This window comes from Leptodactylus fuscus, chromosome 11, assembly GCF_031893055.1.
Source record: "Leptodactylus fuscus isolate aLepFus1 chromosome 11, aLepFus1.hap2, whole genome shotgun sequence".
Lineage (NCBI taxonomy): Eukaryota > Metazoa > Chordata > Amphibia > Anura > Leptodactylidae > Leptodactylus > Leptodactylus fuscus.
The window spans coordinates 39,856,563-39,875,756 of record NC_134275.1 but is presented as its reverse complement, the minus strand read 5'-3'; the positions used below and the strand labels follow the sequence as shown (position 1 = coordinate 39,875,756).

The window sequence follows — 19,194 nt, the reverse complement described above, 5'->3', positions numbered from 1 at the left end:
GAGAAAGTATTGGACGTGCAGTATTTCTGCAGCTAGAACATATGGCCAAAGAATCCTGTGAGATCCAAGTGTCTCCTCTATGTGACCAGCTTCATACTGCTCCTTCAGTATTTATTAAACAGCAGAGTTGCATTAAGGTAGGTATGGGCAAAAAATTTGGTGGCAGGCCCTCATTGCACCTCTAGGACCTGATTGCTACCTGATGTCCATTTATATTATATGACAGGTAAGTGTACATTTTGTTTGGTCTACACAAGCCATCTTTCCACCTCTGCGTGGCTGGATAGGTTCATTCAATGAAGAGTGGTGGTCGGTAGAAGCCCTTTAAGGTCCTCACATTGGCAGAGGCTGCATGTGTCCCTCCCTATAATCTGGCCTTGATAAGGGACATGTACCCCAAAATAGGTATATTATCAAATTAATATACTCGTATCGTCTCCTCTTCTCCTCTGGAGGTCTTCCAGTTCTTATTGACTACTTCTATGAGAGATACCTACACATTTGTTTGATCTACACGAGTCATCTTTCAGACTATTCTTGGCGGGATAAGTTTATCCAATGAAGTAAGGTGGCGGATGGAAGCCCATTAGGTCCTCAAATTGTCAGAAACCCCCTGTGTCTTCCCTATAATCTGATTTTGGTAAAGGACATCCCCCCTAAAATAGAAATATTACCCAGTAATATACTTGAAAGTTCTCTTGTGGTAGGTCTTCTACTACTACTTCTAGGCTAATTTTGAGCTACCAATGTTTGGGTGGCAGGTGATAATGATGCCCGTGGGATTTGTCACCATATTTACCCCTGGTCTTCTTGGATTATGCATCTATATATTACAACTGCCCTATATAGACAACCCTGGGAAGGACCTACAGGTGAGACATTTCTGATTCGACAGGGGTCAGTAGACCTGCATAGATTTGGACCATCAATTACCACCTCTTGGGGGCTCTAATGGGTTTAAATGTAGGAATTTTCCTAGTAACACATTTACCAACAAAACCTCATAATCAAGTAAAAAAGTTCTTTACACACAGCTAGCCTGCTTACTGATAGTTTCCAGGTGGTAACAGGTTTATTTCCATGCTGTGCACAGTAAATAAGCAAAAACCGTGATGGAGATAATAGCTGTTACATTTACTGTAATACCACTGCTATCTGTACAGTCTATAAGAATATGAATATTGCAAGGCATCAATAAGTAGTTCTGGCCAGATAAGCAAAGGACGGAGATCTCCTTCTATCGGACTTGGCTCTCCTGGCAGTGACTCACCAGAAACCCTTCAGCTTTTGCCGTCTGTATAATCAGCACAAAATCCCATATTGCTTAAAAGAGATTTTGGATGAGACGTTCATCCTGAGGCAAACCCAAGTCGATGTTCTGCCTTACCTCATCCATCTTCTATACACTCTTTACTTCTTCTCCAATATCTTAAGATGCAGAATAAAATGCATTTCATGTCAATTACTTGTTTTTTGCTGACTATTTACTTTACAGCTGGCCAAAAATTCTTCATTAAACCATCTTCTTCCTCAGGCCTCCATTGACCTGCGGAACCAAACATTTCTCTGTCTCCTTGGGGGCATTTTGGGCAGCTCAGAGACAAAAGTGGACCTTGATCAATCCACTCTTTACTGAATGTAGGCAGCCATTTGTGTTGACGCCCATTAACATCAAATTGATCCCAATGCCAGTAGAACCTTACTGGTCCCCTAAAGGCAAGTGATCTCATGTCCACCTACCATGACACCATGTTGCCTTCAGAGTATCAAAGTGGCTGGCACACGCCTGACTCTATTCCTGAGAACAGAGAATAGTTACCGGTGAGGTCCCAATGGTGGGGCCCCCAGCGATCAGACATATACCTCTAATTTTGGGTGGCCACATCAGCAGCAGAATCATCACAACCCAAACCAAGACTAAAACGAATCTTTGTTTTCTCAAGGTCTTTAGGAAGGCTGACACATTTTTCTTCATCGAGACAAATGCAAATCCTTGTCTTGATTCTTTGCTTTCAATTCACGTTTCCAAAGTTTTTTGATTTCCTTTCATACTTTATTTGTACAAATTTCCAAAACTAAATCAAACCACATCTGCGAAGTATTCATGTGGGATTATAGATCTATTCAGCCCTAAGAATAGTGATGGAGAGATGTATGTTGCTATTGACGTAAATCTAGTTTTTACCCCGACCATGCACTAAACTTTTGCAGAAACCAAGGTTACGAATGCTGAGAAACAGAAGATTAAAAACATTCTTTGGAACAAAAATTTCCACGTTATATTTTCTTCTTTTTTTTTTCTGAAGTTTCCTAGCTTCACCGATTATGTGATGTCTGTGGATTTAGGTGGTAGGATGTGTCTTCTGTGTCCATGCAGACAGAAAGAACATACAGTTAGGGACAGAAATATTTGGACAGTGACACAATTTTCACGAGTTGGGCTCTGCATGCCACCACATTGGTTTTGAAATGAAACCTCTACAACAGAATTCAAGTGCAGATTGTAACGTTTAATTTGAAGGGTTGAACAAAAATATCTGATAGAAAATGTAGGAATTGTACACATTTCTTTACAAACACTCCACATTTTAGGAGCTCAAAAGTAATTGGACAAATAAACATAACCCAAACAAAATATTTTTATTTTCAATATTTTGTTGCGAATCCTTTGGAGGCAATCACTGCCTTAAGTCTGGAACCCATGGACATCACCAAACGCTGGGTTTCCTCCTTCATAATGCTTTGCCAGGCCTTTACAGCCGCAGCCTTCAGGTCTTGCTTGTTTGTGGGTCTTTCCGCCTTAAGTCTGGATTTGAGCAAGTGAAATGCATGCTCAATTGGGTTAAGATCTGGTGATTGACTTGGCCATTGCAGAATGTTCCACTTTTTTGCACTCATGAACTCCTGGGTAGCTTTGGCTGTATGCTTGGGGTCATTGTCCATCTGTACTATGAAGCGCCGTCCGATCAACTTGGCAGCATTTGGCTGAATCTGGGCTGAAAGTATATCCCGGTACACTTCAGAATTCATCTGGCTACTCTTGTCTGCTGTTATGTCATCAATAAACACAAGTGACCCAGTGCCATTGAAAGCCATGCATGCCCATGCCATCACGTTGCCTCCACCATGTTTTACAGAGGATGTGGTGTGCCTTGGATCATGTGCCGTTCCCTTTCTTCTCCAAACTTTTTTCTTCCCATCATTCTGGTACAGGTTTATCTTTGTCTCATCTGTCCATAGAATACTTTTCCAGAACTGAGCTGGCTTCTTGAGGTGTTTTTCAGCAAATTTAACTCTGGCCTGTCTATTTTTGGAATTGATGAATGGTTTGCATCTAGATGTGAACCCTTTGTATTTACTTTCATGGAGTCTTCTCTTTACTGTTGACTTAGAGACAGATACACCTACTTCACTGAGAGTGTTCTGGACTTCAGTTGATGTTGTGAACGGGTTCTTCTTGACCAAAGAAAGTATGCGGTGATCATCCACCACTGTTGTCATCCGTGGACGCCGAGGCCTTTTTGAGTTCCCAAGCTCACCAGTCAATTCCTTTTTTCTTAGAATGTACCCGACTGTGGATTTTGCTACTCCAAGCATGTCTGCTATCTCTCTGATGGATTTTTTCTTTTTTTTCAGCCTCAGGATGTTCTGCTTCACCTCAATTGAGAGTTCCTTTGACCGCATGTTGTCTGGTCACAGCAACAGCTTCCAAATGCAAAACCACACACCTGGAATCAACCCCAGACCTTTTAACTACTTCATTGATTACAGGTTTACGAGGGAGACGCCTTCAGAGTTAATTGCAGCCCTTAGAGTCCATTGTCCAATTACTTTTGGTCCCTTGAAAAAGAGGAGGCTATGCATTACAGAGCTATGATTCCTAAACCCTTTCTCTGATTTGGATGTGGAAACTCTCATATTGCAGCTGGGAGTGTGCACTTTCAGCCCATATGATATATATATATAATTGTATTTCTGAACATGTTTTAGTAAACAGCTAAAATAACAAAACTTGTGTCACTGTCCAAATATTTCTGGCCCTAACTGTACATACTAACCTCTGAGCCACCGTGCTGCACCTAGATGATACTGTCCTTATAAAACTGAAATGTGGTAGTCACGTTACTGGATTTGGGTGACTGTATTCCCATGAATATGAAGTGCCTCAATGATGTCATTTGACCCAGGTGGCTGCATACTAATAAATATGAAGTCTTAGAGATGTCAATTGATCCAGCTGGCTGCATACTTGTGTCATTTGACCCAGGTGGCTGCATTCTCATGAATATGAAGTATTAGTGATGCCATTTGACCCACATGGCAGTCTGTATCCCCATACACATAACATGTCTTAGTAATGTCACTGCTTCCATGTAAACTTATAGACTGTTCTGCTATTGAAGGCATTCCTGTGAATGTGAAGTATCTCAGTGATGTCACTTGATCAAGTTGGTTGCACTGAACATGAAGTGATTTCATTTGACCCAGGTGGAAGGCTGCCCCCATTGAAATCTTAGTGATGCTATTTGACCTAGGTGGCAGCCGGCATACCCATGAAGTCTCAGGATGCCATTAGACCCAGGTGGCAGGCTGCATACCCATGAAGTCTCAGGGATCCCATTTGACCCAGGAGGCAGGTTGCATACCAATGAATTCTCAGTGATGCCAGTAGACCCAGGTGTCAGGCTGCATACCCATGAATATTACGTGTTAGTGATGACAATGACACCCAGTGAATTGACAATCTCTTTTCTTTAGAACATGCACTTTCTTAGCAATGTAACTGCTTCCTAGTAAACATATAGGTGGTGTCCACAAAAATATTGAGGGAAAGGGGTACTTAGTATTAGGTCAAATACTTATTATATAATTTGGCTTCTTGATATAACGCAGTGACAAACTCGCGGTCTTACATCAATAATGTGCATTCTCCAGCTTTGAACATCTCCCATCCCCCGTGTACCAAAGGGGCTTGTTAAATTGATCTGGAAATAGCCGGACGGTTATTGTATCCTCAGATGCACACAAACATATATTATAATAGTTCAATAGAAAAGTGACACCAGTGAATGGCCAAGGTGTAAAGTGACCACCAGGGAATATGGGTACAAAGCTCATTGCCTTACTGTGGTGTAAAAAATGACATTGAGTTGCAATAACTTTTTGTGAAAATTAGGACTTATAGGTAAAAAAAAAGGATCATTGTCTGTATAGAGCAGTACATTATATAGTATGGTCACCTCTAGTGGTTTCAACAGTACTGCGGCAGCCTATGATTGGTCTCTGATGCCAGTGATGAGATATAGCAGTCCAGGCGGTGTGACGTCACCACTGCAGCCTGTCTATATACTAACCAGGAGTGGCGGTGACAGGATCTGCAAAACAGGAATGGCTGGGAAGAGAAAAAAAGACTACAGATTTTCTTTACTTTTCTTTAAAAAACAAACAAAAAAAACTGCAGAAAAAAATGCAGCAGAACCCCCCCCCCCCCCCCCCAGCAAAAACTGTTGTGCTTATCACTTATTTTATGCTGCTTTTGCCACCTTTTTTTTTTTTTGCACATTCTGGCTTTCCTATTAATTTCCTATTTCCTATTTAATTGTGTGAACAAAAAAAATCCCCAAAAGAACGATAAAAAAAATGCAGTCCTGGCATTTTTTCCAGACAAAAAAAAAACCGCAAAAAAACTCCATGCAAAAATCTATGTGTAAACAAAGCTATAAATGCAGAGTTTCTCCCAATTGTGTTTTCGCAATGCGTGGCTGCACTTTAAGGGAGTGTTCACAGTTTAAAATTTTTAGATGCAGTTTTTGATACCGAAACAGGTGTGGATCAAAAGGGGAATGAAAGTACAGGGATTCCTTTTTTGGGACATGGGCTCTTTTTAAAAAAAAACAAAAAAAAAACCTGCTTTTGAAAACCTGATTGTGTGTGTGCAAACAGGAAGCTGAGTCATCAGCAGCAGCCTGTGCCATAGGAAGCAATAGCAAAGAGAGTGCACAATGCACCGTGCACCAGTCTAATTAGCATGAATAAAAACGGACTTATTCAGAAACCACTGAGGCAATTTATACACTAACGGTAGGTGTGGGATAGGCTTTCTAAGGGCTATGCAAGGATGTGATTACTTAAAAATGACATTTCTCAATGATAGAGCCCTTTTAATGGCTTCACTATGCACAGGTGCCATTCTCCATAGTACAAAGCAATATATAGTATACACAAGACATATGCCTGGTCAGTATCATAAGATACAGTATATCACACATATAGATACAAGTATATAAGAAATTAGGATAAACATCAGAAAGACATAAACCATAGCCTGCACATGGCAGCTAAAGTGCATTGTGTGAACAGGGTCTAATCTGCACATTACAGATAGTGAGTGCTATGTGAGCAGAAGATCAAGCCCACCACATTGGATCAGCAAATAAACCCCCATACTCAGCACTGGCAGTGACATAGACGATTATACATCACATTTCCATATATCTGAGTATAATCTTACCTCCAGGGCATTGTACGTGCCACATCAAAACTGGAAAGCTACATGAAAGGGAATGAAATATGTCAAGATAAAATATAACGCGTCTGTTCCACAGTTTGCACCATGTAGAGTGGGGCAAGGAGAAATGACTTCACATGTGTGCACCATGCTCAATAGCGACATCTGTGGTCATGAGCCCTTACTACAGATATATGTACAAACTTTGTACATACCTGTTTCACTTAAAGAGAGTCTGTCACCAGAGCCCAGAGTATCAACCTAGTCTGCAGATAGATAGCTTAGGGTCATCGAAATGTAAAGGTGCTTTCCTCTTGTGAATCGCAGCCTCTGTTGTTGCGCTGCACCTCCCATGAGGCGACCTGAAGCGACCGCTTCAGAAGGCGCTATGCCAGGGCCCTGGGGAGGGTGGCATTTTTGCTTACCTAAGCCAGTCCAGGACAAGCTGTCCTGGACTGGCTTAGCATCACCATCACCGAGCGGTGGATTGGGGAGGCCTCCCCTCACGCGCAGGCAGAGAGCAGGTCCTCTCCCTGCCTGCTAACGCCGCTCCGCCCTGCCCCCTTCACTCCGCCCTGCCCCTTCCTCCCGGGGGGGGGGGATTCTGTCGTCTGCCTCGGGTGGCGAAAAAGGTAGGTTCACCCCTGCTCTGTTGCCAAGATATTGTTGTTTTTGGAGCAGCGAGGGCAGTGCCATTGCTCCAAAGAGCTTATTTGCATGTTGATACAAACATTGATATCTCGGCAACAGAGGCACCGATTCTTAGGGAAAAAAGGCACTTGATTCAGGTGACCCTAACCTATCTATCTGGCTGGAGTGACCTGCTGGGGTCCAGTGATTTACTATTATTCAGACAGTGTAAACATAGATAGGCAGTCTGAAAATACACCAGATTTATCACAGTGACTAGAGATGAGCACACACCCATAGAAATGAATGGACGCAGGGGGTTAAGCGGCAGGACACCGGCCCTGGCTGTGTGCCGGCTGCATCCGCTCATTCCAATGGGTGTGTGCTATTCGAAACTGCCATTTCCAATAGTACTCGCTCATCTCTAACAGTGACTAATGCTGGATGATAACTCTACCATTTCTTCAGTCTGTCTAGTCTGCATTTATACCACCTTCTATTTAATTTACTTTGTTCCACAACATTTTTGGCACATCATGGCACATTTAAGCCATTGTCCATTTTTTTTAATAATCCACACCAATGTGTCAAGCATGTCGAAAAATTCGAGCCAGATTGAGTCAAAGATGCACCTTGTTTACGACAGTATCTAGTCATATCCACAGTAGTAGATCAAAGAGGTTGTCCAGGTAAGCAATTTTTTTTATATGAGGCTGGAGAAGGTAAAAATTAAAAAAACGCATACATATAGCCATAGCTGTCTCCAACGCAGGTAACTGCTGAGGTGACATTTACAAGTGACATTCAGGTTTCTTTACTGAGGCCACTGATTGGCCTCAGTGGTCACATACAGAGGGGACCACAGGAGCAGCAGTATTGGACCACAGTTGGAGATACATGAGCATTGGGGACAGGTGAGTATGTTGAGTTTTTTTCACATTCCCCGGCATTATATCAAAAATTTTCCCTTGAGTTCATGGGTCCTCAGGTCAAAGTTTGCAACCTTGGAAAAGTCATATGGCATTTAGTGAGGACCTCGACCCTCCATGTTCTCACTTTTCTTGATTGGCAATTCAGTTACTCAACCCATTGGAGGAACAACCCACCCATTCAGAATCTTAGTACAGAATTTCCCATGTAGTCTTTTAGTTTTCTTCTCAGTTTTCAGGTCAAAGATTGCACTATTGGAATAGTCATATGACATTCAATAAGAAAGTTGATTATGGATTTTTAGACTTTCCATGGCTGACAGTTTGACTACTCAACCTTTTGAGAAGGTACAACCCAACTCCCCAGGATCTCACTGCAGAAGTTGCGATATGTTCTTGTCTTTTTCTCATATACAGTTCTCCTTGCTGTCCATTGCTCATCCACATCATGCCATAGGACGTAAGAAGTTGTTTTGGTGTTTCTGTATTTATCTCAGTGTTGGGTCATGGTTTGTGAAGGCCTAGGTTAGCCACTGAAAGATGTCAACAATTGATCTTGTAAGATTTAATAGCTGAGCTGCGGGTGGACGGGCACCTTTCTTTCTCTCTGGAATCTGCTTTGTGTCTACTCCATTCACAGGCGAGCGCTTTGTGCTTTGAATTCTGACCATTTGGGAGGAATTAGACATAATCAAGAACTCGGATGTCTGATAACAGCTGCGCAGAGCGAGAGAAAATATTACTCTCCCCCGTAATTACATTTCCTTGCTCTAATTATTTTTTTTTCCAGCGTTATTCTGTATCTTGGCTCTTAGGCCCGAGGGATACTTCATGTAACCGTGTACAAAATCTTTGTGAGGAGCACTTTCCCTAGGATAGGCTTTATCAAGGAGTAGGAAGATGTGGTGGGGAATACAAAAATAGGACAGCAACAAAAATAAAGGGAGTCTGTAGTTTACAAATATGCCCGTCAGCCTAAATTCTAACAACTTGACTTCTTTTCCTCACTGCCAATGAGGGGTGTAAGTAATTGTAGAGAGTCAGCAGGACCCAGCATACCGACCCATCCCCGCAGATAGATAGGTTATGTTTCCTTTCTATTGTGAACCACTGGCTCTGTTTTCTAAATATTGATATTTTTTTGCTCTTTGTAGCAATGAACTCTTTGGAGAAATGGCCACGCCCTCTTTGCTCCAAATAACTCATTAACAAATTGACAAAAAACAGCAATATTCCACTGATTCAGGTGACCTGTAACCTATCTATCTGAGGTGATATGTTGGGTTCTGGTGACAACTCCCTACCAAAAATCAAATCAAGACCATCAAGGTGGCCTTAATTTGGTAATAAGAGGGACTATTGCTTGTTGACACACCCTTCTATGACCTTGATGCATTGGGCCAAATTTCCCGGAACCAGGAGGCCTGCTTGAGATCTGTCCCTAAGGCTGGTCTTACATGACCGTAATGCATTTGCGGTCCGCAAGTTGCTGATCAGCAACACTAGTTGCTGATCATCAACTTACACTCCGCAGATGTCCATGAGCTGCCGCACTCGCCCATAGAGTTCTATGGGCGAGTCCGTGCAGTGCCGTGAATTGCGGCCATTGTGGACATGTTCCAAAAAGTGCGGACCTCGGTTGCGACCCGGCACACCACGGATAAAATATTGGGTGGTGTACGAGGCCGCATTGACTATAATGTGTCCGCAAATGGTCCGCAATTGAAAACCCTCAATTGCGGACCATTTGCGGATTTAAACTACGGTCGTTACACAACCGTAGTGGTTTTTGTGGTCTGCAGTTTGCGGATCCGCAACACAAATTTCACTCTAAAAACTCATTCCGCAGATGTCCGTGTCCACCGCAAAGTGCATCCGCAATGTTCCGTGTGTATCAGTATTATGCGGATCCGCAAAAAACAAAACACACCACAAAAAACACATGTTGACATCTGCAATTGCAGATATACACTGATGTATGTTCAGCGTCTATCCGCATAACTGCACGCACCCATAGACTTGTATGGGGCGGTCTGTGCCGTAAAACCACGGCCATTACGGACATGTGGTATACTGTCCGGACCACGGTTACGGCACGCTACACCAGTGGGTCCGCAAATGGTCCGCAATAAGACCAGCCTAAAGGTGGATTGACCCATGAGAGACATTATACAATGCCTTTTGAAGGGGAGCAGTCCAATTTAGCTTGATGTTGGCAATTTGGAAAGAGGGAGCCCTTGGCCTCAAAGTAGCTACAGTTTATGTACCCCAAAGGGGAAATTGGCCCATGAGTCTGATTCCAATCAGCTATGTGACAACCATAATAAAGCTGAAGGGTGGAGCTGTGACAACCTGACATGTAAAATAGTCTGTCTGAGGTTATAGGTTATCTCTACCTGTAGGTTACATACAACCTGAGTGACTTCCTGATTAGTAGAAAGTTGGGTGATATTAAAGGGACAGGCCTGCCTGTTGTGGCCTCCTCTATCTGGATGGGTATTAGTACGCAGAGGTTTGCACTTTCAGAAGGATTATTTTATTCACTGGTAGGAGAAGGCTTGGAGGATAGGAGTGATAACACAGCAGGAGATATAATGAGCTGTAAAATATATAGTCATTCTCCTGGCCTCGCCGGAACAGTTACTTCTCCTTTAAAGATAATTTCTAGCTAGCCTGTCAGTGTACATGAGGGGCCGAGCCTTCCCGCAGCTAAAGGCATGACTAAGTTGATCTGAGTGCCTGGCAGGACCATGGTAATGTGAGGGTCTAGTGTGATGGGGGCGCTGGGCCTGGCAGGATGGGCGTTAAGCAAACAGCAGAGACTGTCAAATCATCCAAGGCCTGAGCGCCTTGCACATCACTACACATCAAAATGTTTACTCCATGTCCGCTCAGAACAGAATAAGATAAAAAGATCTATTTCATATCTGTCTATCTATCCTGCTATCTCTATCTAATATCTATCTATGTGTACAGTAGATCTATCTATCTAATATATTTTTATCAAAATTTTCTATTTAACTAGCTAGCTACTGATCTATCATATTTATCTACTTGTCTATCTATCTATCTATCTATCTATCTATCTATCTATCTATCTATCTATCTATCGATCGTGGGGAAGGTAGCTTGATAGCAGCAGTGGTGCAGACCCAACCAGTCAGAGACAGGGACACAAATCTTGCAGCAAACAGGTTTATTTACAAAAACAAAATAAATAAACCTTAACTTCAGGCACAAAAAATGAGCAAAATAAAATACAGCTTTAACTTCGGCAAAACAGTAAGAAACAAAATCCTGCTCGTCTGAGCTACTGATTAAACAATAAGCTAACTATACGTGTGGCTTACTAACAGCCAAACGAACAAACAAATAAGCACAGTCTCACCGGACTCAGAGTGTCTGGACAGACCCGTACGCTTCCTCTATCTCCCTGGATCTGCCCTGAAGTGCAGGCTCTGCAGCCTTTCCTAGGCCCAGTAATGAGCCTCAGGACCCACACGTGGGGCTGAGGCCTACTCAAGATAAAAACAAGTAGGATAAAAATCTGGAGGAGATATAGCATGATTCCAGCACTCTGCCAGTCACCTTCACACTCTATCTATCTATCTATCTATCTATCTATCTATCTATCTATCTATCATATCTATCTGTCATCTATTAATATACCACAAAACCAGGGGCTGACATAGACAACTGAGCGCCTCTGTGAAAGAACAGAGTACATCCACTCCCACAAAGGACACTATGGATCGGTGCATTGAACCACTAGATCCTGGGCCATAGACACCAAACCATTTCACAATAGGGTGCCGAACCTCTTAACACCAAGGGCTAGAGCACTGATCCAGTAGGGTGCCAGAGACTGGTAAGCCAAACACTCCCCATTACACGGCATGTTTGCCAGTCTTTCCTGTAGAATAATACACATGATTTATTTTTTTATGACATTTTTATTACTTTGTATGAAAGAGATCTATCTGAATGTTGGGCTTTCCCGGCTGACAAGTGCCGTGTGTTTCCTTATGGCTGAGGATACGGAAATCCATCCGTCCTGGCATGAAGCCTTTTTCCTGCTCCCCGCTGGGGATTCTCAAATGCCCTTTTGCTTTTTTTTGTCCTCTGGTTAAAAAAAGATCCTTCCTTGGCCGTCTGCCCTAATCTTTCTAGTGACTGTTCCTAAACTGGATCGACTTTCACAGGTCACAGAGAGCAGTTCAATCCGTCATCAGGTGATTTCCAGGATTACAACGCCACCTATATCCAGTACACCTATATTGGCGGGTCCTCGCCTATGTCGTCTTGACCTCAGATGACATTCTGGAGGAGATAAGTCTTACACGTGAAGCTTCGGCATAATGCTTTTTATTCCCTCAGTCTTGGATCTAGAGCTTCATATTCATCAGCAGTGAAAGGTCTTAAAAATGATGTTATGATAAAGTAGCCCGGCAGGGTATCCCGTCTGTGCCGCCACATCTCCGACTCTGTCTCATTGATTGAGTTAAATGGAAGAAGCCGAGTCTCACCGCCTAAGAAATGGAAGTAGTGTCACTAATAGATGGAATGAGACGTCCCGTGAAGGTCCTGAATTATTGCTTTGCCTTCCTCCGTGATTTGAATGTGAATCCGAGGAGATAAAACCCACACGGCCCAGCGAGGACATTGGATTAATTGATTTTGTTTCATAGAAAGTGATCACCAATAGAGATATCTGCTGACCTCACACTGAGAACATGGAGGAACCTAACTCCAAGATGAAGGCCTGTCAACAAATCAAGTGAAGGACATGGAGAAAAATCGGATGGCTATCGAGCATCTGAAATGAGTCTTCACCTTAGTGGACCCAAGACCAACTATGTGGCCTTCAACCAAAAACAATCCATAGGTTGGGTGTGGAATTTCAGTAGTACCACACTCATCCTGTGGACAGGTATGGCGCTGTTTCTGATTGAGAGTGACCTTGTCTGAACAAGATGATATTAATTAAAACCACATCCTTTCCTTCCCACATGTCTCGTAAGTTGCGTGACTTATTTGGTATGTCATGTTTTCCATTGCACATGTCCTCTGCACTGAATTTCTTGGGGAAAACATATGGTATCTGTGCCACAAAATACCAAATGGAGAAGAGATAACAACAGAATAAGTAATCCGAGTCCATTAGTAATTTGTAATGTGATTGGATACAAAATTTGCAGTGATGACATCACTGGAGCTTACATTTTATTTTTACCATGAACATACTGGTTTATCCTTGAATTTCTAGGGTGAAGTACTGTATATGTCACTATGCCATAACATGCTAGGGGGTAGCAAGTGAAAAAGTAAACCTAGTTCATTGGTAACTTGTAATGTCATTGGATCCAGATTTTGTAATGATGACATCACTGAAGTTGCTCCTTATATATGCCATGGATTTGTAGGTAACAGATGAGTTTCCCCTAGAAAATACTAAGTGGGAGATGGGTTATCTAGAGAAGAAATCAACTTAGTCCAAGGAAACCTGACGAAGTGCACTAAGCACGAAACGATCGTCGCTGTTTGTTTCTTTGCATCATTCCGTCTTCTGTACCCCGATGGTCAAGGTTTGACCTTTTTTTAAAGAGGATGAAATAAAAACGAATGTTTTATGTATCCCGTGGCGGGTGAGTGCCCTGTTTTCTACATTTCACATTAGTCCAGTAGTAACTTGCAATATATTGAGTACAGAACTTGTATGACATCACCGGAGTCATATTTTATGTCTGCTGTGGACATACTGGTTCAGCAATGAATTTCAATGGGAAAACATGTCATCTGTGCCACAAAGTATTAAATAGAGAAGGGGGTATAAACAGATGAAGTAAAGATAGTTTAGTGATAGGATACAAAATGTGCAGTGATGACATACCTGGAGTTCCATCGTAAGTTTAACATGGACTTACACATTCATCAGTGAATGTCTAGGGTGAAGCATATGTTACTACTAGCTGGTACCCGCGACTTCATCTGCGGTGATTGTAGAAGTGGGTATATACAGGCGTGGGTAAGGTTTTCGTAGTGTGTATAAGTTTCTCTGCTCCCAGAGTCATATGAGGTCTTAATTTTTCCTGGGACAAATTTTTCTTCATGATGCCGCCATTATTTATTCTATATAATGTACTGGGAAGCAGGGAAAAAATTCAGAATGGGGTGGATTTGAAGTAAAAATGCAGTTCCCTGTCGTCCTCAACAGCGGCACAATGTGGGGTATTTCTGCCCCTGTGTGCTGGTAGGACAGGCGGATATTTAATTAGCCAATCAAATGCGTGGCAGGCCCTATAAGAGGGCACAAGAACCTCCCCTCTGCGTGTTTTTTTCTGTCCTGTGTGGACAGAGGACAGGTGGGAGGACTTGTGTCCTCTTAGAGAAGCTCAGCAGGATCACTCACCTCCTGAGCGGTTGTTTTCTTCTTGTCACCTTCTGTGCCCTGCGGGGAGAAGGTGCTTGTTAGCCATGTGTGGCTACCCCCCTCTATCCCCCCTGCCCCCCCTCTCCTCCGCTTCCCCTGCTCCTTGTGACTTACCTGACATTTTGGTGAGAGTCCGGGGACTCCGCATGCCGCCTCTGGTGGCCGCGCGGACTGCCGGCGGGTGGAACCACACTGTTGTGTATCCTGTTCCCCGCCGGCCGCTGTAAGCGCGCACTTCCGGTTTCGCCGGAAGTATCATAGCGCCATGGCAACGGCCTGGCGCTGGCGGCCGCTCACTCAGGGAAGATTCAGGCCTTATTAAAGGCCGGAAAAGACGGGGAGATGTGGGGGTAAGTGCCCGTGTTAAGGGCCTCTTGGTGGGGGGGAATGTATATCTTTGCAGACCCCTGATTACAGGGTTAGTTGTCTGGGCAGGTTGCCTCACCTGCTTTGATTGTGGCTCCGCCCACTTCCAGCCGGCCAGAATTAAGAGGCTGGCTGGCCTGGTGTCAGAGACCTTCCTGCAGTATCTGCTGAAGGCGTGCGATTGTGGTGTTCATTGATCTTGAACTCTTTTCCAGTTTGCAAACTTTATTGGGAACCGGCTGTGATGGCCGAGTGGTTAAGGTTTTGGACTCGAAATCCAATGGGGTCTCCCCGCACAGGTTCAGATCCTGTTCACAGCGCCAGCCCGGCTAGCTCAGTCGGTAGAGCATGAGACTCTTAATCTCAAGGTCGTGAGTTCAAGTCGCACGTTGGGCGCCAAGTCACCTCTCTGTCCGGTCTACAGGACCTGGTAAGATTTACCCTTTTTTTAAAAGCTGGTATGATGTCATGGTGACAGTGTTGCATGGTCTATTATCTCTCTCTGTAGGATATGTCATCCTCTACTACCCCTCCTGGGGATGGTAGGAGGAAAACCTCTTCCAAGAGGAAACATCTTTCCTGCTTCGATTGCGACACACCGCTCCCTGATGGTAGGTAGCGGCTTGAAAGGTTGTGCCCTGCGGGGTACTACTGGTCCTATAACTTGCCTATTTTCAGGCTATGAGTGGGCCCATTGTCGCGGGTGCAGAGGTCCTCCACCTGTGGAGCCCTCTCCCAGAGATATGATGGCATGGGTCAAGGAGATGGTGAGTTTGGGCATCGCTTGGGTAAATAGTTTTTCCCTTGCTTGTACTCTCCTTTTTGTTTTGCAGGATGATTCCCTCAAAGGGATCCATTGCACCTTGTCTCAGCTCACCAGGAGACCATGCTCTGAGCTCCGTTCCTCGTCTCTCCCCCCCCCCTTGTAACACCTGCGGGTGGCAGAGGATGATTCCTCCGAGGACGACTCAGTTATTCCAGCAGAACTGCGTTCCATTATGAACAAACGGGCAGGCTGCTGAAGTCCATCCGGTCTACAGTGGGCCGAGATGTTGACGGGGAAGCCTCCACGTCTGCCTCTGGGGGACATATTGCCTTCCATGCGGACGCCACGCTGACCGACCTTATGGTGTAGCAGTGGAAACAGCCAGAGAAAGGACATTCGCTTTCCAGGATCTTCAAGTGGGATTCCTGGGGGCCTCCCCCGAAGGTGGATTTGGCCGTAGCAAAGCTGTCCCGCAGAACCCTGGTGCCCTTGGAAGATGGTTCAAATCTTCAGGACCCTCTGGATCGTAGGGCGGACTCCGTTCTGAAGAAGGTCTACTCAGCTTCCTCCGCGCAAGCCTCTGTGGCCATAGCCTCCTCTATGGTTGGTGACTTTTTCCGCAACCGCTTAGCCGCCTTGGAGCGGGATATAGACTTGGGCGTAGACAGAGATGAGATTCTGGCCTCTATGAAAAGAGTTCATAGGGCTGCAGATTATTTGGCGGAATCCTCCTGCCATCAATTTAAAATCTCCGCCAAATCTATGGCGTTGTCTACTGCGGCCCGTAGACCCCTTTGGCTAAAGCCTTGGCGGGCAGATTTTGCGTCTAAAGCAGCACTCTGTGCTCTCCCCTTTGAGCCGGGAAGGGTGTCTGGCCAAAGCTTAGACGCCATTATGGAGGGATTAGCTGAAGGTAGGGGAAGGTCCCTACCTCAAGCATCCAGGGGCAGACGTGCTCCCCCTAGAGGCAGAGGTTCTTCCTCTAATTATAGACGCCCTTCCCAACAACGGCATTTTAGATATCGCCCTAGGGGAGCTGGTCGTGGCGCTTCCAAGGAGGACACCAAGAGGAAGCCTGAGTTTTGACGTGGGGCAGCTCCCTGTGGCCCCCCTTCCTGTGGGAGGACGTCTTTCCTCCTTTTCCAGAGCATGGTTCACCCATATCCAAGACCCATGGGTGTTGAAGATCATACAACACGGGTATCACATCGACTTTCATCTTCCACCTCCAGATCGGTTCGTTTCCACCCAAACTCTTCCACCTTCTCAGCAGGCCAGTCTAGAAGCCTTGGTTGCCGAATATGTTACCAAGGGCGCCCTGGAGAAGGTACCAGCCTCAGACCTCGGTCTGGGAGTCTACTCCCCCGTCTTTCTGGTCCCCAAGTTCACCGGGGGCTGGAGGATGATAATAGATCTGAGGTACCTCAATCGGTTTATCAGGAAGAGGTCATTTCGAATGGAAACCGTGGATTCCGTGGCTGTGTTTCTTCAGCCAGGAGAGGTGATGGTTACCCTCGATTTGAAGGACGCCTATCTACATGTCCCCATTGCTCATTTCCACAGGAAGTTCCTCAGGATTGCCGTCGCTATGGCCGGCCACAGGGAGCACTATCAATTCACAGCTCTGCCATTCGGCATCACATCCGCCCCACTGGTATTCACCAAGGTGATTTCTCCGGTCGCCGCGGCCCTCAGACTTCAGGGTCTTTTCATCGTCCCTTATCTAGACGACTGGCTACTGAAAGCTCAGTCTCCTGCTGCTCTCCTCCAGCAGCTCAACCTTGCCATCAACTTCCTACAGGAGTTAGGATTAACAATTGGGAGAAGTCCGAAATCGTTCCATCCACCTGAAGAAAATTCCTCGGATTTATAGTGGATTCAGAAGCGATGCAGATCTTCCTCTCCAGTCCAAGGAAGGAAAGAATCCAAGCCAGTGCACGATTCCTATTGCGCACTCGGCAGGTAACCATCCGGACCGCCATGAGAGTCCTGGGCCTGATGTCATCCTCGGCCAGGGCGGTGCCTTGGACTTTATGGCATTTGCGTCCCCTGCAGATGGAAGTGTTGAGAACCTGGAACAGGTCTCCACGGGGATTGCACAAGAAGATCTGCCTTTCTCCCGCTACCCGTCTTTCCCTCAGATGGTGGATACACCTGAAAGACGGAAGGTCCACGGTCCCGACAGTGTGGACCCTGTTGACAACAGATGCATCCCAGTGGGGATGGGGAGCCCATTGTCAAGACAAAACTGTACAAGGACGATGGAGCTGGGGTCATCCAATCTCAAGGAACTCAGAGCAGTGTACCTGGCCCTAGTACACTTTGCCCCAGAATTGAAAGGCAAGTCTGTCAAAAACCGGTCAGACAATATGACGGTGGTAGTCTATATAAACAAACAAGGGGGCACCAGGTCACCAACCTTGCTGAGAGAGACGAATCTCATATTTGCCTAGGCGGAGAAGAATCTGGTCCAGTTATCCGCTGTTCACATAAAGGGCTCCCTGAACATAGTAGCGGATCAGCTGAGTCAGGGTATTACCGTATCAGGAGAATGGTCTCTCAATCCAGACGTATTTCAACAGATCGTCCAGAGACGGGGTCTCCCGGAGGTCGATCTTATGGCTACCCGACTCAACGCCAAGGTGGGGACCTTCTGCTCTCTGTACCAGGAGGACAATCCCTTGGCGGTGGATGCCCTGTCCATCCCATGGAGGTTCAGGCTGTTTTACATATTCCCTCCAATTCCAATCATACCGAAGGTATTGATAAAAATAAGACAGGACCAAGCCTCGGGAATAGCCATAATCCCGTTCTGGCCAAAAAGGGCTTGGTTTGCTCAGCTCATACAAATGAGTCAGGGCATATATTGGAGGCTTCCCCCACTCCCAGACCTGGTAACCCAAGGAGAGCTGAGATGCCAGGATCTGAGGAGACTCAACCTGACAGCCTGGAGGTTGACCAGTCCCTATTGAGAAATAGAGGACTGTCACAAGCCGTCTTGAAGACCCTATCCAGCGCCAGAGCAGATTCGACTAACAGGAACTACCGTCGAATAGGTAAGATCTTTAATGCCTGGTGTCTGCAGCATCAAGTGGACTCCACCGATCCCCCTACGGAGGTGATCCTGGACTTCCTTCAAGACGGACTAGACAGAGGTCTTGCTGCGGCCACACTCAAGGTACACGTAGCGGCCCTGTCCGCCTATCTGGGGAGGCGTTTGTCTCAGGATCCTTTAGTGAGCACCTTTATTAAAGGGGCAACTAGGCTGAGACCGGTGGTAAACACCCCTGTCCACCAATGGGACCTTATTCCGGTCCTGAACGCCCTATGTGGCCAGCCATTTGAACCTCTGGAAGAGGTCTCCCTCAAGTCGCTAACCGGCAAAATGGCGCTGCTATTGGCAGTCACACCTGCCAAACGCGTTAGTGAACTACAATCTTTGTCCGCTGAGGAGCCATATACCACCTTTTTCTCTGACCATGTACAGCTTAGGTTCCTCCCTGGGTTTCGTCCCAAGGTGCCATCTGCTGTAAACAGGAACCAACTGATTTCCCTTCCAGTATTT

General features: G+C 45.3%; 1 protein-coding gene and 1 non-coding gene across 2 annotated transcripts in view; both read left to right on the top strand.

Annotated features, from left to right (window-relative positions):
• The window catches only part of FAM163B (family with sequence similarity 163 member B), a 59,061-nt gene that overhangs the window by 21,223 nt on the left and 18,644 nt on the right, over window positions 1-19,194 (top strand). The window lies entirely within an intron of this gene.
• Window positions 15,102-15,183, top strand: TRNAS-CGA (transfer RNA serine (anticodon CGA)). Its single transcript has one exon. It is a non-coding gene; the product is annotated as a tRNA-Ser (tRNA).